Source organism: Nyctereutes procyonoides, unplaced genomic scaffold, assembly GCF_905146905.1.
Source record: "Nyctereutes procyonoides isolate TBG_1078 unplaced genomic scaffold, NYPRO_anot_genome, whole genome shotgun sequence".
NCBI lineage: Eukaryota > Metazoa > Chordata > Mammalia > Carnivora > Canidae > Nyctereutes > Nyctereutes procyonoides.
Window position 1 is genome coordinate 3,823,438 of NW_026575131.1, and position 22,344 is coordinate 3,845,781.

The window sequence follows — 22,344 nt, forward strand, 5'->3', positions numbered from 1 at the left end:
GAGGGTACTGAATGGGTAGAGACATTCCCGCACGCCCCTCATCTGCAGAGAGGGCAGGGGCCCAGGGTGGTGGGTAGGGACAGGGTTTGGGGGCAGAACCTGGAGTGCTCAGACAGGAAAAGTCAGGTTTAGGCCACTGTGGCCTTAAAATCTCCTCCCCTCCCCATCTGTTCCCTCCAGATTTGGATGTGTCCTGTGGCCTAGTCAGGGTGGGGAGGGTGTGGCTCGTCTTCCCTGCTCTCCCCACCCTCTTTTGCAATCCAGTAGGGGGAGGTGGGGATGTTGCCAGGAGGAGGGCCTCAGTCTATCTCTGCTGTCTCTGGGACTGCAGTGACAGGCCATCAAGGCCTGCGGTGTCCTTAGTGGGGCCTCCATCCCCACCAGCATGTTCCTGGGCATGTGTGATTCTCCCTAAAGCATAGGGGAAGCCTTCTTAGGGGAAGCCCCCTCTGCAAGGAGCCCCTGGCCACAGCTGGATTTCTTCCCACCTGCTCATTTCCTGCTCCCGGCAGCGTCCCTTACTGCTATGGTGTCCTCGCCCCCCATAGCCAGGCATCTCTGCAGGGCAAGCAACTGGCAAGGCAGTCCACACCTGGCCCCCTACCATGGTGATGCCCTGTGGGCCCTGACAGCAGTACCTGTGGCTGGGCCCTGCCCCACCCCATCTCCCCCACTCTCTTCTCCCCTGCGCACACAGACCCAGGACCCAGGGCTCCTAGCCCAATGCAAGAGATGACTCCAAACTAAGAGTGAGGTGCCCATCTCCCCTCGTTGCAGATCTACCCAATCCCTTGGCGATTTGACTTTTGAGGGGGCTCTACTTTGTTTTCTGGGGGGAAGGTATGCTTAGCTCCTGCCCCATGAGCAACAGTCCACCCCCTCCTCCTCGTGGTCCACATATAGTAACGGATGGAGTGGGGCACAAGCTGGAGCTGGAGCTGGAGCTCCCAGGGTGGTGGCTGGAGCTACAGGCTGAGCCTATCCCCCCACTGGCTTTCTTTAAAATGTGGGCTTTGGGGTCTTCTCTGTTCCCAGTTCTGGGTCCTGATCACTAGTTCCTGCTAAAACAAAAGTCTCAGCACCCAGTGCTACTGGCAGGCTCAGATAAGCGGGTGACCTGCCCATGGCCACATGGGGTGTCCTCGTCAGATCTGGGACTGGCTTCCCTCCTCTGGATTCCTAGACAGGGACAATCCCTACATCATTCCCTCTTATCCTGACATTTAGGGATACAAAAGATGACCTGGGGCAAGGATTTGAGTGCGAGTGGCTTATTTGGGAGATGATTCCAGAAAGCACAGTGACAAGGTGAGGCAACAAAGGGTATGCTCATGAAAGAGTCACCGTTGGAAGCCACTGGGGCTCAAGCCAACTGGGGACCCTGCAGGGACAATACAGTGCACACCTCAGAGTTGCCCAGCATGGGCCGAGGAAGCTGGGGTGTTTGCCCACCAATCCTGCTCCTTATTGGTTGAGGCTGGTCCTGGAGGCATTAACCGCATGGCATTCGGGGCTGCCCTGCAGGCCGGGTGCGCTCTTGCCAACAGAAGCCATCTGTGTGTGCAGGATGACCAGGGAGGCTTCAGTGACCTCCCGCATGGCCTTACAGGACGCGTCTGCCACTGGACCGACCACTCTCTAGCCATCCCGTAGAGCCTTAATAAAAACAAAACCAGACCAGGGTAGGAGTGGGGTGGGGACATCACAGCTTACCACGCAGCCCTTTTATTAGCTCCTCATGCCTCGATCGTAAGTGTGTGCATGCTGGATTCTCACAAATCTTAGTCATGAAGCAGGGTCTCAGATCAAGAAGCAGAACCCAACCAGAAATCACCTCTGTGCCCTCCCAGTCACGACCTGCTCCTGACTTCTAACAGCAGGCGATTAGTTTTGCCCATTTTAGAACTTCCTAAAAAATAGACTCATATGTGTGTAGCCTTTGTGCCTGACTGTTGCTCAGAGCTGTGGTAGGGAGCTGTACCCCTGCTGTGTGCGGGCCCCTAAATGGCTTGCGTTGCTGCGCGGTGCTCAGCTCTGTGAACGCACCACGACGTGCCGATTCGTCCTGCTGCTGATGGGCATCTGAGCAGTTTCCAGTTTAGGGAATCATGAACAGTGCTGCTAGGGACCGTCTCGTCGGGACTTCTGGAGGACACATGCTCCCCTCCTCTTGAGTCAAACTCAGGAGTGGAATTTCTGGGTCAGAGTACGTGCATGCGCTCAGCTTTAGTCAATCCCACCAAATAGTTTCCTAAAATGATTGTACCATGGTGTGTGAAACTCCCACCAGTGGTGGACAAGAATTCCAGCTGCTTCACTTCCTTGCCCACACTTGATCTTTCCATTGTTTTCCTTCTAGAACTTTAGTGGGCGAGTGGCCTCGGCTTTTTCACACTCTCCATGTGGTGCCATCTCTGCCCCTGCCCGTCCCAGGCCTCACCCACATTTCAAAGATGGGAAAATGGAGGCTCAGAGAGGGGAGTCCCTTGCCTCACATCGCACAGCTTGCGGGTGGCAGGCTGGGAGCTTGAGTCAGAGTTCGCTGCAGGAGGCCTTCTGCTGGCTGGCAGGCAGGCAGGGCCGAGGGAGCCGGGGTGGAGACTCAGCAGATTTCCAGATGTGAAGTGGTGAGTGGGGTTGGGGCCTCCTCCTCCCCTTGAAGCTGTCCAGTGGGCCGGGGGATGACATCCTGTCCCTGTCCATTCTCTCACTGGGGAAGCTGGGGAAGCTGCATGCTCCAGCGGGAAGGTCAGGGTGAGGTTTGGTGGAAGACTCCCCCTGCCAAACCTCCTCCCACCCTGACCGAGGAGAGGGCACTGTGGTACACCTCAGGGCAGTGGGGCAGCAGAGTCAGGCCGTCCATGTGTGGTCCAGCCTCCGCCTCTTCTGGCCGAGCCGAGGGCTCATGATCATGGCCTCCAAGCCTCCCGAGTTCCTCATGTGCTAAGTGGCCCAGTGGCGATGCCTGCCTGGGGGGCTGGTGTGAGCCTTGCATGAGATGAGAAGGGAGCACGCTTTGGCTCCCTCGGCCCCACGGGGCATTCAGACGAGTGCAGCCGGCGGGGAGGGGGCAGCAGGAGGAGAGCTCGCTTCAGAGTCTGTGGCATCTGGCACTCTGGGCAGGGCCTGGAGTTGAGAGGGGCGCTGGGATGCTGCCTGGACGCCCACCCCTCCTCCTCCCACGTGTTGGCATGTGGTTTTGTTCAGCTGGAGCCAAGCTGTTGGGGGGGGGTAGTTTCCGTGAAAGAGCCTGGGAACAAGGCCCCTTTGTCTGGCCCGGGGTCTGCCGGCATCCTGGGCCTGAAATTGTAGGTCAGACCTCAGGCCGACCATCCAGGGGCACTACCTCTGATGGTAAGGAGGCTGGGGCTCCCCTCTTTGAGATGGGAAAACGGAGACAGAGAGGACAAGAGACTTGTCTAGGAAGCCCAGTCTGTTAGCAGGAGAGCCAGGACTGGAAGCCAACTCCCTCCTCCACCTTAACCCAGATCCAAGTGGTCCCTGGGTCCCTCCCAGGGCCTGCGTTGGAGGAGCCCCTTCTCTCTAACACTTCCATGCTGCCCCTGCCACCCCTCCCTCCTTCTCCCTCTTCTAGAGTTTCAGATCTGACGGACTGCAGCCACGTTCCCTGCTACCGAGAATAAGGAGCCTGCAAAACAGTCACCGTCTTGGCCGTCAGGGACCTTGCTGTCCAGTTTACAGCGCAGGAGTGGAGACCTTGACACGCGGCGAGCAGACGCCGTGGCCCCACGGGCTGGGTGGAGGTGGGGAGAAACCAGGAGGGCTCCCGGGAGGAGATGATGTTTTAGCGGAGACTTGAAGGCTGAGAAAGAAGCCGCCAGGCAAGGATGTGGGGGTCTGTGGGGAGAGGGGTTTTCCGGCAGTGCCCCAGCATAGCAGGAGCTGGGAGGTGCAGAGGCTGGGCTGGGGCAAGCAAGTGGAAGAGGGGAGGGGGAGAACATGAGAAGAGAGTGTCAGGAAACAGCTCCTATCAAGAATGGAGACGCAGATGGGAGCCAAACCACTGCAGGGCCTCGCTGGCCAGGCTGCTGGGCGTGAGCTTTACTCTGAGGCCCCCGGGAGTCACAGGAGGGCTTAAAGGCGGGGAGTCACATGGCCGGACCGTGCTTTAGAAATCAGTATTTCCAAGAAGAAAACAGTGTTTTCGGGGCAAAAGGAAGATGCAGAGATTTCGTAAAACGGGAGAGGCGGGTGGCTGACAGGCAGACGTCAAGATGCTCATCCCCCACTGGTGGTGGTGAGCGGCAAGGGGCCTGTGCATTCAACCCTCCCCGAGATGCCATTTCACACCCACTGCCCCGGCAGATGTTCACAAATGCTCTCGAGGAGGTGCAGCCCTCCGCAGCCGCTGGCAGCCTTGGTACGAAGCCTCGCAGCCACAGCCTGGCCTGAGCTGGGGAGCTTGACCGCGTGCACACCCAGTGACTCAGCACTCCCCCTCCTGGCCGCTGGCCCCGGAAGACAAAACAAATGTCACAGGAAGACGGTCCGGAGAGACCTACAGCGACACCCTTTGTAACAGGAAAGAAAACCCAGGAAGCAGCCAAAAGAGCCAGAGACCAGCGGTCACTGCGCGCTCGCCCGCGGAGTACTATGCAGCACTGCCTAGAGGTGGGGGCGGCGGCAGGCTCCCCGCCAGGCAGATAGAGTGTTACAGCGCGTCTGCCTCCGACAGGTTCAAAAACAGCCCGAACTCAGTAACGATTGGGGATGCGTCAACTGGGGAGGCCTTGCAGCTGGGGAGGGGTGCAGGAGAGCACGTCTAGGTCTGGTAGTCTGTCTCTCAGAGGCCCCGGTTCCGGGGTTCTCACATGAAGCAGAGTCAGACTCTGGGCTCCTATCGCATTCTCTCAGGCTGGTTAGCATTTTTGCAATGGGCGTAACCTGCTTGTTTGATTATTAGTCACCAACCGCAGGCGACGACGTTCCTACCGGACCCACGTTGCTTCCACGGTGGCGCAGTCCCTGGCCTTGGGGACCCAGCCTGGTGTGAGCCCATGACGTGTGTGATTCAGGAATCTCTGGGTTTTCATTGGCTGGATGGCCCGGGGGTTCCCTTGGCTGAGAGCCAAACACTGATGAGCTTGACGAAGTCCCCTCGTGACTGTTGGGGATTTTACAGGGAACATGTTTCTAAAATATGTGCTATTATCTGACAGTGTCTGAATCAAATACAGACAAAATCAACTCTAAGTCCAAGGCTGGAAAATCACCCACCCTGTCGGGGCCATTCACAGATTCCTCTCCAGCTTCTGGCAGCAGCCCCGGGTTTCCATGTAGAAGTTCATCCTACCCCCTACCATCCTACCCAGACTTTTAGGAGAGAGCAGGGAACGCGGGCTGACCCAATCAGCACAGCCCATTCCTCTCAGCTGCAGTGACTGGCTTAGGCCTGGGCACCTGACTTAAGCCCCTCCAATCTGAAGAACTTTAAGGTGAGTGGACTAGCGCTTCATTTTGTCTGGACTTAAAGAATTGTACGCTGGCGGCAGCAGGGTGACTCAGTGGTTGAACGTCTGGCTTCAGCTCAGGTCGTGATCCTGGGGTCCTGGGATCAAGTTTTGCATTGGGCTCCCTGTAGGGAGTCTGCTTTTCCCTCTGTCTGTGTCTCTACCTCTCTCTCTCTGTGTGTCTCATGAATAAATAAACAAAATCTTAAAAAAGAAAAAAGAGTTGTAGGCTGGAGCTCCTCGGAGGTTGGCTCACTAGAAGAGTGTTTTTGGCAGAAAATGGAGGAGAGGTAGGGAGATCTGAGGGACAAGGGGAAAGAAACCTGGAGACATTTGAGCACCTGGATCCAGCTATGCCTGAAGTCCATCCCTCTACTCTTTTATGGAATTCAGTATCTCTGTTTTTGGGCTTTAGTCTGTTTGAGTCAAGGGTACTGTGACTTGCAGCATAGAGTCCAGACCAGCATCCTCCTCCAGCTAATCAGTGGCACCTCCTGAGCCAGTAGCTTGTGGTGGGGGTCGTCCCTGCCCCTCCCTTGCCTGGCTCCCAACGTCATGTCCTTTTCAGGCCCTCCCTAGTTGCAAGGCCTTGCCAAGGTTATAAACCACAGATTGTTATTTGGTCCGGGCTGTTTTTGAACCTGGTGCAAACAGACATACTGTAAATGTTCCTTTTGGCATTGGGGAGACACCCGTGGGAGTACACAGTCTCTCCCCTTGGTATCTCTCCAATCCTACTGCTTCCCTGTGCCTCCACACCCATCTGAACCCCATCATCTCCAACCCAGGTTCTACCACCCATGTCCTCTGGGTGGGGGGCTCCCTTAAAACCCTCCAATGGGGGCAGCCTGGGTGGCTCAGTGGTTGAGCATCTGCCTTTGGCTCAGGGCGTGATCCCTGGTCCTGGGATCGAGTCCCGCATTGGGCTCCCTGCAGGGAGCCTGCTTCTCCCTCTGCCTGTGTCTCTGCCTCTCTCTGTGTCTGTCATGAATAAACAAAATATTAAAAAAAAAAAAACAACCCTCCAGTGGCTCCCCTTGCTCTCAGAATACACACCAAACTCATCCCGCAGCCCACGGCCTGCCACATCCTGCCCCACAGCCCTTCTTTCGGAGGGCTCCTCAGCTTCCACTCCCCGCCCAGGAGCGTGGTCCTCGAGCACTTACTGTGTGCCTGGCCCTGCCGAAGTCCTGCCCACCTCTGAACTCACGGGACCCCTCGTGGAACCTGATGAGTTAGGCACCACGTCCCCATTTGTAGAGAAGGAAACGAGGCCGAGAGAGGCTGGAGCCTCCCCCAGGCATTGTGCAACTAGGAGCCAGCCCTTGGGGGCCAGGTTCTGTGAGCTGACCACCTTCCCACACACCCTGCCCTGCGCGGCCTCCTCAGGGTGCTTCTTGCTGTTTGTTGGTGAGGACGTTGAACTCCTGTCTCCTGCAAGAGTGCCACTCCTTGAGGGCAAGGGGCTATCTGCCCTCCAGCTGGACCCCCATGCCTGGCACCAAGTGGGTGTACAGGGAAGATTTGCTGACTGAATAATAATATTAGCCCGTACTCACTGAGCACTCACCACGTATAAGCCACTTCTGAAGCACTTTCCATATATTAGCGGACTTAGTCCCCACGATAGCCCGCGGTGGTCGGAGTTTATTTTATAGCTGGGAACACCGAGATAGGGAGGGAAGGTCCCCAGATCCCACAGCTAGTAAGTGACAGAGCTGGGATTCAAACCCAGGAATCATGGCCCCAGAATATGTACTTGTAACCACACTATCCCTGCATGGGGTGGGGGTAGGGGGTCAAAGGGTAGACAGACACAGAGGACAGAGCCTGATGGGCGGGAGTGGGGGTCAGGCTGAGCAGAGATCAAGGACTTAGAGCCAAGACTGGGCTCATACCCCAAGTGTCGCAGGAGGCCAGGGCTGGACAGATGGAGATGCAGGATTAAGACACACCTCACTGGGGACCTTCTCTGCTTCCTGGGGTCGGAGCCAGCTGGCTGGTGTGCTGCAGAGTGTGAGTCCCCTGCCAGCTGCCTTATCTGGGCCTCAGTGAGGAGGATGGAAGGAAGAAGAGGCCTGGTGGGTTCCAGGGAGAACTGCATGGGCTGGAAAGAGACAAGAGGGTGGCTCAGTGTAGATCCCCAGGACAGATGGGCTGGCCCCCTCACAGGTTCCTGAGCCCAGTGGGGTTAGCACGAAGGCCAGGAGCTCTGCATGTTCAGCTGGGAAGTGGACAGACCCTGGAGTCAGTGCATGTTGCCACTTTAATAAGTCACCCCTACCTTGGGTCAAGTCTAAATGTCAGAACATGGAAGGTGAACCATCTCTCTGAGCTGTGCAGACCACCCCCAGGTCCTGTGCTCAGCTGCTGGCCCAGCTCTAGGAGAGGGAGACAGGCTGAGTTGGCCACAGTATAGCAGAGGAGCTGGGGCAGCTCAGCATGGAGAGTAGCAGCCTTGGGGGGGGGGGGCTCTGACTGAGGAAAAGCAGACAAGTCTGGAGCTCCAGAGGGCACACCTGGAAGGGAAGAAGGGAGTCACCTCTCGGTGTGCTGGAGACTTTTATGTCAACACCTAAAGTTGCCTGCCCTCCCATCCCATAGCTGAGTTTCCAGCTCCTTCCTCTGGGTTCAGCTGGGGCGAGGTGACCTGGGCTCCTTTCGTCTGGGGAAGGGAATTCTGGGCCCTGTCCCCCTGACATTTCTCTGTCCTAGAGGGGCATGTGGGTCTCAGAGTTGGAGGAGGAAACACAGAGCCTCCCAAGCTGTGGCTCCCAGGGAAATGCTATGGACTGGGATTCCCAGACTGAAGAGCTTGGTACTTCTGGGGGCCACGGGGCTCTCCCCAGCTTCCTGACGGGAAGGAGAGAGCCTGGATTTGGACTGAAGCTCAGCTGTCTTTGAGCCTCACCTTTCTCATCTGTAAAATGGGAACCGACAGTGTTTAACTCCAGTGTGATGCAAAGGAATGCAAGAGAGATGGGTGTAGGCGAGCTTCATAAATGTGTAGCATGGTGGTGACTTCCGTTACCACTTTTATCATTGCATGAGTTTAGGTCTGTCAAGAAGCCCACAGGAATTTTGCCAAGACAGGATAGATGTGCAAGGACATTACTGTGAGAGGAAACAGGGGAAGGCAGGAGAAACTCAGGCCAGCATAGCTCAGCCACTTGCTACGAGAAATGGGAAAGTAAGGAGGATGGGGATGAAGAATGTCACAATGTGACACAGCTCCTGAAAGCTTCAGGCAGGATGAGGGGCAGCCCTCACCCAGCTTTCTGCTGCGGGGAGGCCCGAGTCTTGCTGGAATGATCCTGCAAGCCACTGTGGAGGGCAGATCACGGTGGCCTCAGCAGAAACGGAATGGTACATCCAGAAGGACGGGCAGGCACCTGTGCTGCCTGAGGCAGGAGATCTGAGTGGTGCCTCTTCCTGGCAGTGCTAATCACCATTATTCTAAACTTTCTGATACCTGAGCACTGGTTGGGCAAGCCCTGGCAGGTAAACCAGAGATTATTTGGAGCCTCAGAGGCCCAGATTTGTTATTTAAGCAGAGATGTTTTCCCTCTGCACATTCCTAGAAGGGGAGGCTTCCAGGAATTACTGGAGATCTCTGCCCCACCACAAGGCCGTGTGCTGGAGGAGCCAGCCACCAGCTGTGTGGATGGGGTGGCCAGGAGTCTTGGGGTTAGAAGCAAGGGCAGCGATGAACCAAAGATGGATGGACAACTGTGAAAAGGAGCTGGAAGAGAATATAGGCAGCCTACTACGTTTACCTTAGTATGGGGAAGCCTCTCGAAGCACAAAGAAAACTACTGGTAGGTCTTGCTACATCATATTTCACAAGTTCCGTATGGAAGAAAACACAGCACCAAAGTTAAAACAGGGGTGTCTGCTGCACGTACTCAAAAGACAAAGGGCCAACACTCCTACTACATGAAGAATTGTTAAAAGAGTTGTTGAGGGCAGCCCGGGTGGCTCAGCAGTTTAGTGCCTGCCTTCAGTCCGGGGTGTGATCCTGGAGACCTGGGATAGAGTCCCATGTCAGGCTCTCTGCAGGGAGCCTGATTCTCCCTCTGCCTGTGTCTCTGCCTCTCTCCCTGTATATCTCATGAATAAATAAATAAAAATCTAAAAAAAAAAAAAAGTCGTTGAGCTAAAGGGGTGCCTGGGTGGCTCAGTCGGTCGAGTGGCCGACTCTTGGTTCCGGCTCTGGTTGCAACCTCAGGGTGGTGAGAGGGAGCCCCTTGTAGGTTAGGGCTCAACACAACTCTGCTTGAGAATTTTTCCCTCCTCCCTTTCCCTCCCCCATCTGCTCCTCCCCCCCTCCCCTGAAATGAATGAATGAGTGAATGAATGAATAAATAAATAAAAGTCTTTAAAAAATTCTGGAGTTTAAGATAAATGCTTCAAGAGTCAAAATGAATGAAGAGTACGTACAAGAGTTCTCAGAAGAGACACAAGCAGTAACCATTTGAAAAGATGGTCAACCTCAAGTAACAGAATACCCTCTTCACCCAACAGACCGAGTAAACATCCCTACATCCCTAAGACTGAGACCCCCCGGTGGTGGTGAGTGTGTGAACAAACCCTCTGACATATTGGGAGGAAACTCTCAAAAAAAAAAAAAAAAGGAAAAAAGAAACTTTCTCAGAGTCCTTGAGCGGTTATATATCAAAAGTATTTATTTTTTAAAAGACTTTATTTATTCATGAGAGACACAGAGAGAGGAAAAGACACAGACAGAGGGAGAAGCAGGTACCCTGCAGGGAGCCTGATGCGGGACTCGATCCCAGTACCCTGGGGATCACGACCTGGGCCAAAGGCAGATGCTCAACCGCTGAACCACCCAGGGGCCCCTATTTAAAAATGTACATGCCCTTGGTCCTCACAACTTCTTGGAGGTGGACAAGTGTCCGAATATATAGATTTGGGGATGTTTTTCAAATTCGTGTTTATGATAAAGGAAACGAGGAACGATCAGGTAAATACAGCACAGTGATAGCAGACAGTGGAATACCCTGTGCCTGCTGACAGGGACTGTGTGGATAAGCTACTGATGTAGAAAAATGGCTACAACAGATCACATTAAAATGGAGCAGAATAAAATGCTCCTTAGGATTTGTGTACATTTGCACATGCATATGACCACACATGCATCTAATTCACGTATATATACATAAGTATGTAGAGAACAAAAGTGGTTGGAAGAGGCCCTCTTGTGAAGGTAGATTTGCTGGTGTTAAATCTTCTATTGTCTGTTTTCCCTAATTTATGTATTAAGATCAGAGTCAGCCTCTTCCATTTCACAAATGGGAAGACTGAGGCTCAGAGTTGGCGAGAGGCTTGATGGGACCAGGCCTCACATCTCTGGGCTGCTGTTGCTGTCCTAGGCGCCCCTTTCAGCTCCTTAGGGCTTCACTGTGTGGCCTTAGACAAATCCCTTCCCTCTCTGGGCTGCACCAGTAGGGAAGGAGCTTTGAGACCCCCTCGGCCTAGATTTCCAGCCCACGGGGGAGATCCCAGCCTCTGAGCTCAGTGGCCCTGGCCCCTTCGCCCTTGCCCTTTGCCAAGAGAGCTGGCTTGAACGGCAAGGCTGAGCCAAGTCTTGTCTAGGGTGACTAGAACTTTTCAGAAGTGCCAGAGATTTCCTCACACCAGGCAGAGAGATGGGCGGGGGTGAGTCACGAACGAGCAGAGTGAGCAGGGCCTCGGGAGGTAGGGGCTGACCATTCCCAGATGGGAAGCGTCAGGCTGGGCAGCTTTCCTGCAATCAGCAGACAGCTTGGGAAAATGTGGAGAAGCCCCAGAGTGGAAGAAAAATTGTAATGGGTTTCCCACCTCTTTTCTCCACACACCCCATTGCATGTTTCATTCAGCTCCTCCAACTGCTCTGCCCAGGGGTCACCGGGTCCTGGCTCACATACCCAAGGAAGGGGAACCCGTGGCCCCATGCAATGTGCTCCACACCTTCCCCTGCAAGGGCGGGGAGGAGCGTACAGACTCTGGAGCCAGACAGCTCTGGGCAGGGGCTCTGGCTATGCTGCTGAGCCTGTGTCTTTGTAAAATGGGGGTAATGATATCCAGCATCTCTAGGCTTGTTTCAAGGATTAAATGAATGAATCAATATAAGGTGCCTATTCAGATGCTTGGTGCACAGTGGACAGTTAACAGATATGACTTTATTTTTCATTCCAATCATTGTCCCCTTTATTTAAGACAAAGTGCCTTTGGGGAGAGTCCAGACATCATAAAATCTGATCCTCAGTGGAGAACTAACCCTAGTATCTGAAGCAAGCCTCGGAAGTGCAGGCGCCAGACTCGGTAGGTAACATTGCCTCAGTGAGACAAATTCTACTGGCCAAGAATTTTGGGTGCAAGTAACAGAACCCCAATTTAAATTGGCTGAAACCCCAATGGGAATGCATGGGCCTTTGTAGCTGAAAACTCCAGAGGTGGGTTGGGCAGGCCAAGCATAATCAGGCGCTTAAACGTTATGTCATCAGAAAGCTGTCTCTCTCAGATCCTCTCTCCCTGCTCTCTGAGCTGGTTTCCTTCTCAGCAGGTTTTCCTAAGAGGTGGTTTCTATGCCACAGGCTTGAACGCACAGCTGAGCAATGCAGCAGGAAGAGCACCTCTGTCCCAGGCTCCGATGCAGACAGCCTGCCTTAAATAGAGAGGCTCCCTCCCTTCAGTTCCTTCCCTGGGTGGGTTACTTTAGAGGAGCTCACCTGGGCCAGTGACCCTCCCTCCCCCAGGAAGGGAGGATCAACTCCATCCCAACAAAGCACATGGACTCAGAATCAAGAGAGGAGGGTTGCGTCAGGAGGCTGGTAGCTGGTAGCTGCCAGATGTAGTTAGCACAGGTGTTCACGGAGGGCTCTGGACTGTGAGCTCCCATGGAAGACTGGTGCATACAACGTTGTCTACGACTTGTTCACAGAGCACTGCTAGTTACTAGCTGAGTATAGGTTAGACTGCTATAACCAAGAGATCCTAGAAGACTATGGCTTATGCCTTTGAAAGCTTATTTCTCTTTCATGGGAGGATCCAGGCTGGTATGGTGGCTCCGTGATGCTCAGGGCTGCCTTGCACCTGAGCACGGCTTCCTCCTGGTATGCAAGGTGGCTGCTCCAACTCTGTATCCGCCAACCACCGGCAGGTAGGGGAAAGGGAAGGGGAGGCCACACCGCTTCTGCTCCCGGTCAATGGCCTCGCACTTCTTGCTTGGCTGCCAGGGAGGCTGGGGATGTGCCCTTAGCCAGGCAGCCGTGGGGTCTGTGTAAAACATCTACAGTTATGTTTCCCACATGAAGAGTGGGGCATGACTATAGTTTGTGCCCCAGATGGAGTAGTTTTCATTGTGGACAGAAAGGCGGGGAAGTTCCTGGTATATAATCGACTTTTTGCTGGGTTGAAGAGTAAAGACAGGGGTGTGCATGGGTCATGCGGCTGGAGAACTAGGTGGGGTCCAGACCAGAGAGGGCCTGCCCTGGGTTCCAAGGACTGATTGTGCACTCCATTCACGTCACCTGCCAGCAGCCACCCTTAGGCCACCCCTTGGGCCTGGAATATGTCTGCTGATGATATGGTTGGCCCACTCCTGTGGGGAGAGATGTGTAGAAGGAGCCAGCAGAAACACTGGGGCTTCGGGCCACTGGAGTAGGGAATTCCAAGTACTGGTGTGAAGCATTATGGGCTCCAGAAGAGCACATCTCCTTGGTCTGTCCTTGAGGAAAGGCCCAGCTGGAAGGAGAAAGCCAGAGGGAAGTCCTTGAAGCAGTAGTTTTCAAAATTGGTAGTACCTTACAATTGACTTGGGTTTGAAAATATAGTGATTCCTGGCTGCACCCTCTGTAGACTCAGATTTAATCATTCTGGAGTAGAATTACAAGGAGGGGCAGGCAGAGAGAGAAGCAGGTTCTCCAACGAGCAGGAAGCCCGATGCAGGGCTTGATCCCAGAACCCCGAGATTATGACCTGAGCTGAAGGCAGACGCTTCACTGACTGAGCCATCCAGGTGCCCTTATTTTTTGTTTTTAATTTAAGTAATCTCTACCCCCAAAGTGGGGCTCGAACTCATGACCCCAAGATCAATAGTTGCACGTTCCTCCAACTGAGCCAGCCAGGCACCCCAAGGACTGCCATGTTCTAAAGCTCGGGCGTGGGTGCTGCTGCCCTGGGTTTTCACTGGGCAGCAGGATGGCAGGTAGTGCCTCCTCCAGGTGAGGAGAGCCTCTGTCTGAAAATCACTGCCGCATCATCTTTTAACATCTTTTCCTTAATTGTGCAATTCTCTTTTGGCGGTCTGGCTGGGCCCAGACAACCACTTTCCTAGCTTCCTCTGTGGCCAGGGACAGACAGCTGCCTCACACTGCCCAGTCATTGTGGCTGTAAAGGATGCTGCAGGGGAGGCGCAAGCGATGAGTAAGTGGGCCTGCTGCAGAGGAAGGGGTGTCACATCCACCCTCAGGAGCAGCAGCAGGAGAAGTTCTGGCGGGGAGTCCCGGCCTATCATTCAAGGAGTGGACAGCCCTGTGCTGTCTGCATCCAGGTGAGTGGGAAGATTTGGGGCACCTTGCTGGCTCACGTTGGTTTAGGCTGTGCGTAATTAACAACAACAAACATTTACTTGAGGCCATATCACGTGCCAAACTCTGCCCTAAGAATCTTAATGTCAAAACAATCCTATGAGGCAGGAAAATGTTTTATAGACCAGCCACTGAGGCCAGGGGACTGAAGCTACCTGCTGCACATCACACAGGGCGATGTGGCTTTAAATCAAGGCCATTTGGCTCCAGAGCCACTGCTCCTAGACCATACACTATTGTTGATTGGGGTGTTATCGTTATTGTTATTCCCATTTTTCAGATGCTGGGAGAGGTGCGGTGACCTTCTGGAGGCCACTGAATGAGGACACAGACTCAGGAAGCCCAGTGAGCCGTCTCCTCCAGAGCCTGGCCTGCCAGGTGGTACAGGTGTGTTCTGTACCCGCCAGCCCTGGCGCCCTGGTGCCCGGGGAGGGGGGCTGCTGGTGAGATTGACACTGATGTGAATAACTGTACTGCCCACTCTGAGCACTGTCTGTGCCTTATCGGCCTGGAACTTCCTCTAGCCACGTCTTGGCCAGGCCCCAGACCCCAAATTCCTGGTGGGTGATGTGCGCTCCATCTGAGATAACAGCCATGGCAGGACTCCGAGGAGTCAGCTGCCTTGGCCACTTCTGCAGCTCAGATAACAGCTGATGGGCGAAGTGTCTCCACTTTATCTTGTGAAAGCTGGCTAGGCCTTGGGTTCCCCCAGGCTGCAAGGTGAGGCCAAATCTTGGCTCACTGCCTCTCCTCCTGGCTGGAGACTTGTGGGGGATGGGGGTGGGTGTAAGCCTCCTGGGGGGGGGGCAGTGAGTTACCTAGATGCAAGGGAGCCAAGGTCCAGTGCCTTCTTTGCCCCAGGCCTCCTCCCTTGCTGACAGAAGGAAGGATTCAATCTGTCACCCACTCCTCAGACATTTACTGAGCACTCCCCTCTGCTAAGCTCTGTTCAAAGTACTTTTATTTATTGTTATTATTTTTAAAGATCTTATTTATTTATTCATGAGAGACACAGAGAGAGAGACCGAGGAAGGTAGAATAATACAGAGAGACAGATGGGCCTCAAAACAGAATTAGGGACACAGAAAGGAGAGACAAAGTGGAAAAAGGGTGAGACACCCTGAGAGACAGAGACCAGGCCATCTGAATGGGGTACCCAGAAGTACAGATGGAGGTGGGTTCACAGCAACACGGAGAGACAGAGAGACGCACAGACACATCCAAAGATGGCACAGCCAAGAGAGCACAGGAGAGAAAGCTGTGAATGTTCTAAATGCCACTGAATTGGACACTTTAGAATGGCGAAAACGGTGAATTTTATGCTATTGTGACTTTTGCCAGAATAAAAAGAGAAGTAGAAGATGGCAAAGAGAGAGGGACAGAAGGACAGAATTCCTGGATTGTGACTCTCTTAGGGGCTGATGGCCTTTAGAACCCTAAGACAGGGGTGGGGAGAGGACTGGGGGCTTGGGGTCCCTGTGCCTGCAGGGCCCCTGCATTTAGCGCCAGTCCTCCTTTCACCTGGGCTTCTCTGGGGCTAAAGGTTTCACTTGTGTGTATTGGGGATGGGGTTTTGAGCCCTTGTCCAGTTGGAAGGCCCAGGGAGGTAGCCTCCTGCCAACAGCCTGCTCCCCACAGGGCCTCTTTCGAGTCTGGCTCCTAGTCAGACTGTGGGATGCCCCACTCTGCCTCAACTGCGGGGATGACACGGTCCTTAACGCTTTAGCCTACATTTGGCAGAGTTCCCCCTCCCTACCCGGCCGCACTGTGGGGATGACACGGAGTTCTCCCCGGCTCCCCATCACAGGTCGGACCAGAGTGAACCCATTCAAGAGACAGGAAGCTCAAGGGTCTTGGCTGAGGTCATACAGGGGTCACAGGCAGCTAGCCTGTGCGCTGAGGAAGAGGATGAACCTAGATGGGCCCAAAGCGGGGAGGCGGGGCTGGGGACCCTCTGCCCAAGGGCCTGGAGCAGCAGTGCGGGGTGCCAGGGGGCCGGGGTGTGTGGGCGCTCCCAGGGTAGGACGCACGGGGGATGGAGAGGCCTGACCTCGGGTCCCGTCACACCGCCCGCCCTGGGCAGGTTGTACGCCCCCCCCCCCCGCCCCCCAGCACGGCCAGGGTTGCTGGGCCCGTCCTCCCGGCGGGCACACTGAGGGCCAGGCTGGCCGAGGCGGCGGGGATGTGGAAGGGAGTTTAGCGTCGGGGCGGGGCCCGAGGGGTGCCGGACAGACACACGGACGCGGGGCTCGGCTCGCCCGCGGGCGGCGGTCCCTGGGCGGCGGGGCTCGGCCCCTCCCGGCGGCGCAGAGCCCGCCCCGGAGGCGGAGGCAGGGGAGGGGCGCGGGCGGGCTGGGGCCGCCTCCGCCCTCCGCGCCCCGCCCCGCCCCGCCCCGCCCCGCCCCGCCCCGCGCACAGCGGGGCTCGCGGCTCTCGACGCGCGACGGCCGGGCGGGCGGACGGACGGACCGACAGCGGAGCGCCCGCGGTGAGTGCGCGCCCAGCCTCGCCGCGCGGGCCCCCCTCCCCCCTCCCCTCCCCTCCCCTCCCCTCCCCTCCCCTCCCCTCCCGGGCCGCCGGCCTCGCGCTCGGCTCGGGGGCCCCGGACGCCCCGACGGTGCGGCGGCCCCGCGATGCGCGCCCCGGGCCGCGAGGTGCCCACACCCCGCCCCGCCGCGGGCGCGCCCGGCCGGCCCTGGCCCCATTGCACGGATGTGCGCACTGAGGCGGGCCTCGGGGGCGGGGGACCTCTGCGTCCGCGGGCAGCCCCCCGCCCCCCGCCTGGCTGCGTCCCGCCGGGCGGCCCCCGCAGCCTCGCCCCTCGCCTTCCCCGCGCCTCCCTCCCGCCCGCCCTCGTCGGGCTGCCCTGGGCTCCTTCCGTCGGTCAGCACCGCCACCGTCCAGCTCACACCCTCAGTTCCCCGCTCCCGTCACACTGCCCCCCCCCCCCGCCCCGCAAGCCAAGAAAAGTTCCTGCACCCGCGGCCTGGGCGCACCCACCATCCTGCCACCACGTCCCCCCAGCTGCAGAGTCCTATGCTCACAGCCCACATGCTGGGGCTTCTCACACTCGTCTCCCACACGCGTCCCTTTTGCACACACGTGCCTCACACTCGGGCGCCTCCTAGACAGGCACGCCTCTCACTCAAGCAGTTATGTGTCACTTACACCCGTGTGTGTCTCTGACACGCGTGCCTGTCTGCCACACATGTGTCTATCGCACATGCATGTCTATCTCACATGTGTCACACACGTGTCTCTTGCATAGCTGGAGTAACAAACAGTGCCTCACACACTGAATCTTGCACATGGAGTCCCGTAGACCAGCTTGGTAGTTGCGGGCGGCTGCCCTGACACTCCACCTCTCTGGGCATAGCCTTCCCCGCTAGCCTGAGTGTGCGGGGAGCCCCAGTAGGCCTGGGGGGATCTCACTTGGCTTAGGCTCTCTTGCCGCGGGAACTGGGAGGCTGTGGGAGCACGGAGAGGGGCCAGCAGCCTCCCCACTCCTCATCACCCCTGCGTGCCCTCCCCTTCCCCCACCCTGCTATCCCAAGCAGCTCTTTCTTTACTGTTAGGAGATGACTGCACTTGGACTCAGCCGAAGCTGGTATGAGCCAGCAGGTGTCACTATGAGAGGCCAGAAAAAGAAAAAAAAAAGATCTGGGTGCTGGTCATCAGCAGAGCCCCTTGAATGAGAGGACTGGTTAGGCCCCTCCCAGAGCCAGCCCCCCTGCAAGTATTCGGAGCTGAATGATGAGACTCTGAGCCTCACCTTCCTCACATGCAAATGAGGGTGAAGATTCCCACCAGGAGGAGGGAGGGACCTGTAATTGTTGCTTCCTCAGCTTCCACCCTTCCCTCCTGCACCCAGAGCTGTGAGAAGGGGGAAAGGGGCAGGAGATGGGTGAAATCAAAGAATCTTACTCTGTGCAAACCTGCCAGCCCTGGCTTTGACTGGCTCTGTATGTTTTGTTTGGCTCTTACCGTGTTGTTATTATCTTTAAATGTTTAATTAACTGCCAGCATTTACACATTGTCCGGTTTCACCTAAGAGTCCGGATTTCCATCTTTACCTGCAAAATCACAAGGCCTGGCAGCTTCAGGGTCCCCTGTCCCCCTGTGCTGCCCCTGGGGGTTGGGATGGGAGCATCCTGTGGCCAAAGTCCCCACCAGGCTTGCTTGTACATTCTCAGCTCCTACCTGGCCTACACAGGCCTCTGTGTTGGCCATGCCTGCTGTATAAACTGGGCTATTTTTACTGCATTGCCCACCCCAAAGGGGCCTACACTAGTCCCCTCAGCCATAGCTGGGAAAGCCTTGAGTGAGCCTCATACCTCTTTGGAGCACTGAGGGGCACGCCAGGGGCCTGGGCCACAGTGCATCTTTGTGATGATGGTAGGCACTTTCTGCTGGGCAGTGGGGGACAGTGGACTGGGATCCCCCATGAGAGGAAGGCAGTGATTGAAGAGCCAGACCTTGACCATTACGTTTCTTCCCAGATCCTGTCGATGATTCTGCAAGGTCACATTCTTACCTTATTTGATGGATGGGGAAACTGAGGCTCAGAAAGAGTTTTCTAGCAAGGGAATGGTAGAGCTAGAATTTCAACCTCGATTTTTCTGACCCTCAAGCCAAGCTCTTTGCCCTTCTCTCAATGAATCCATGGGAAGAGGGACTTGGTCTCATTGATCCTGGGCAAATTCCCTGAGCCAGGTCCCCACGTGACACACAACAGGTGCTTAATAAATGCTTGTGGAATGACCAGGGAAGCAAAGCTGCAGTCTCTGCAGGGGTTAGGGTAGAGCTAGATTCAGAACCTAAAGGGAAGAAGATTTCTTGCAGCCTAAATGACCACTCAGATTCCAGATTCCTTTTTTTTTTTAATATTTTAATTTATTTTTAAGTAATCTCAACACTCAATATGAAGCTCGAACTCACAACCCTGAGTTTAAGCGTTGCATGCTCCACCAGCTGAGCCAGCCATTAAAAGGTACCCCCTAGGTTCCTTTTCATGAGCCTGAAAGCTCAACACAGTCTTCTGCCGTAGTCTTGACAGTCATATTCACTGTGAGCCTGTGACCACGGGGGGAAAGACCGCTGAGTCTCAAGTCTACATGACCTCAGGTGCATCACAGCGTGGCCTGTTGGACACCAGATTTCACGTTGGCCTTGCATTTGTGGGCCCTGAGTGTAAGCATTTTCCCCATAAGCCCCTGGTCCACATTGGTGGACAAGATGCCTACCGGGGAGAGACTCAGGTGGAGGACAGGCTCCCAGCTCCCATTCCCTTGGGTGGCCTCTTGATGGATAGCACAGGGTGGGGCTGTTGCTGCGTTATTTTAAGTCCCAGCTTCCATGACCCTGTGCTCTTTCTTGCGAGCACACGTATGTGGCTGATATAAGTGGTGAAGTGCCCTCCCACCCCCGTGATGTGCAGCCCCCTGGATGTTTGTTGACTGACTGAATGAGGACCAAGGGCTTCCAGAGTGACTGGGGATGGTGGGCAGCAGCCCTGATTGCTTCCTCGTACTTCCTGGAGGTTTTTGTTTCTGCTGGGGAAGAAGGTACAGGGCTGTGCAAGGTGGTGCAGAGGGCCGGTCCCTCCCTTCCCTGGGCCTCACTCTTCCCTTCCGTAGAGTGGATATTGTGATCTTGAGCTTTCCAGCGCTCATGGTCCTGAAGTGGGGAGGAGAGGATGGACTCGCGCGGTGTCCAGGAGGCAGTTGAGTAGCCCCGCTCCCAGGCTGCCTGAACTCTGAGGGGCCTCCCCCAGCCAAAGGCCTTGGCCTGGGATGCAGTTCCAGCTTGTGACAGGACTCTGGGTGCTGGGAAACTTTGCTCCCGTGTACTTTCTATTCTAGTTAGAGGGGTGAGGTGGGGTGGGGTGATTCAGGTGGTAAAGAGATGAACTGAATTGATTTCAGTTGCTATGAAGGCGTTTAAATCAGCAAGGTAACCAAATCCAGGGAGGCAAGGAGGGCCCTCGGGGGGAGAGGATTTCTGAGCTGAGACCAGAGTGCCAAGGGAGAATGCCAAGCAGGAGGCACAGCTAGTGCAAAGGGCCTGAGGTGGGACCCTGCTAGGTGTGCGTGCGGGATGGAAAAGGAGGAGGCTGGGTGAGTCAGGGAGGGGAGGTAGCAAAGGAGGAGCTACGCAGGGAGTCTGAAAGCTACTAAAAAGTTTTGATGGAATGAGCAATGAGATTGGATTTCTGTTTTAAGACACCCTCTGGAGTAAGATCAGATCAGGAGGCTGTGCTGGGGCACAGTCCTCACCCTTGAGAAGCTACAGGCAGATGGAAGAAGGTCTATGGGCAGACGTTTGAAACTCAGGGTGACAGACGCCGGCACAGCCTCACCATGGAATATTATGCAGCTGTAAAAAACTGAGGCTGCTCTCCGTGGAAAGATCTTTCAGGATCTGTTAAGAGAAGAAAACAAGGTGCCAGATGCCTTGTAAAACTTATGCCGCCTCTTGGGTCAAGTAAGAAACAGCTTCACGTTGGCTTGTGCGTATAGAAAGAAACAAAGCCTGGGAAGAAGCAGGAGGAACAGGGGCCACTGGTTACCTGTGGTCACCTGGGGGTGGCTTGGGGTGGGCAGACAGGGGTCAAGGGTATAAGGCTGAGATGACATTTCCCACTTTGTGCCTTTTAAAATATTTTCTGCTGCTTGAGCCGTGCGACGGTATTGCCTGTTCAAAACATTACATTACAAAGCGTTTGGGCAGTTGGTGGGGGACTGTTCGTTTGTGAGTTTTAAGTGGAAGTGTTTAAGGATAGTTTTTAAATCCCCTGCCTTACTGATCTGGTGGTTGAACAGACGTCTTCCTGGCGTGGGACACAAAAGTTTCCACTGTGATTAAATTAGATGGTAACAAAGTCACTTTTTGCAAAGTCTTGGCAAATGGACAAAAGAAAAGAAAAAACCCACCCTTTCTTTCTCTCCCCATTTCTTACCCCCTTTTCCTGTGGGTGTGTTTCCTTCTGGTGATTTGATTGCTGGCGCTTCCTGGTGTGGGCACCGTAGCACTTACCATCCCATTCCGGGACCATTTCCCCAGTCAGCCCTGCTGGCTGGTGGGGAGACTGGTGACAGGCCCAGAGCCGGGGGCAGCCGGGGCAGCCAAGTCCCCACCTTGGCATCCTACATGGTTCAGATTCCCAGCTCTGCCACTCCCAGGCTGTGCTCCCATCAGGCCAGTAACTTACCCCACTGAGTCTCAGTTTCTTTGTCTGTAAAATGGGTGTTCCAGCTCTGTTAGGGTTAATGGAAGGAGGAAATGAGATCGCTCATTCTTTCATTCAACAGGTATTTATTGAGCATCCGCTGGGTAGTGGACACTGTTCTGAGTGCTGGGCATAAGACAGTGACCAAGACAACATCCTCTGCCCCCCACAGAGCCTGCTTTTTGGCGGGAAGCACAGACAGGAAACCTGTGGGTGCTCGCTGCGGTGTCCTGTGCTGGCTGTGTGTGCAGAGAAGAGATGGCAACGCTGGTCTGGGACTGGGAGTTGGGTGGGGATGTTTTAGGTAGAGCATCAGAGGTGTCAGTGGAGCAGACACCCGGGTGGAGTAGGCATGTCCAGCCAGAGATCACAGCACATACAAATGACCTGGAGGAGCTGGAAGTCAGGACCCCTGCGAGCAAGGAGGTCCACTGGAGGGTGAGCCATGCCCAGGGGCCACGGGAGGGCTTTCATTTTTATTCTGGGTGTGATACAGATTCCATTCAGGGAGGGACCAGCTCTGATTGAGATTTTAAAGTCCCCCCACCCATGAGCTGCTGGGGCCTAGCACTTGGCCTTATGGGGCAACGGGGAGTAGTGGAGTTGTGGCCTTTCTCTGGGAGGGTTTGGAACCATGGCTAAGCATTGCTGGGAACAGCCAGGGAGAGGCTCGTGGGGTCACAGTTCCTGGCCAGTGGCTCCCTGGACATCCATGCCAGGGATATGTGTCCATGGTTTTGGGGTGCTCACAGTAGCCTCTGGTGTGGGAATGGCCTGTTGTCCCTCCTGTGCCAACTTGTGGGCCCCAGAGATGCACACAGGCAGTTCTGACATGCTTCGGCCAGGGCTGTCCTGAAGGAGAGCCCAGAGGTCATGACAGCCAGGTAAGCATCTAGCTGAGTCTGGCAGTGGTCAGGGAGGGCTTCCTGGAGAACGTGATACAGGCACTGTGATGTGAAGGTAAAGAGTGAGGTAGACACCAGAACAGGGGAAAACCCAGTTTCTCTTGGAGAGGTGGGTTGGAGGAGAGGCAGGAAGTAAGGGTTGTGCTGGT

The 22,344-nt window shown here is 55.4% G+C and overlaps 1 protein-coding gene across 3 annotated transcripts in view; it reads left to right on the forward strand.

The window, feature by feature from the left end:
- The first annotated feature begins 5,376 nt into the window (after positions 1-5,376).
- The window catches only part of FBLN2 (fibulin 2), a 96,385-nt gene continuing 79,417 nt past the window's right edge, over positions 5,377-22,344 (forward strand). For 2 of the 3 annotated variants that reach the window (XM_055343478.1, XM_055343481.1), the window contains exon 1: positions 16,474-16,550. The gene's annotated coding sequence lies outside the window, so the exon portion shown is untranslated. Of the gene's footprint in view, positions 5,457-14,342; positions 14,450-16,473; positions 16,551-22,344 lie in introns of those variants that run through there. The other variant, XM_055343479.1, reaches the window with a different exon arrangement.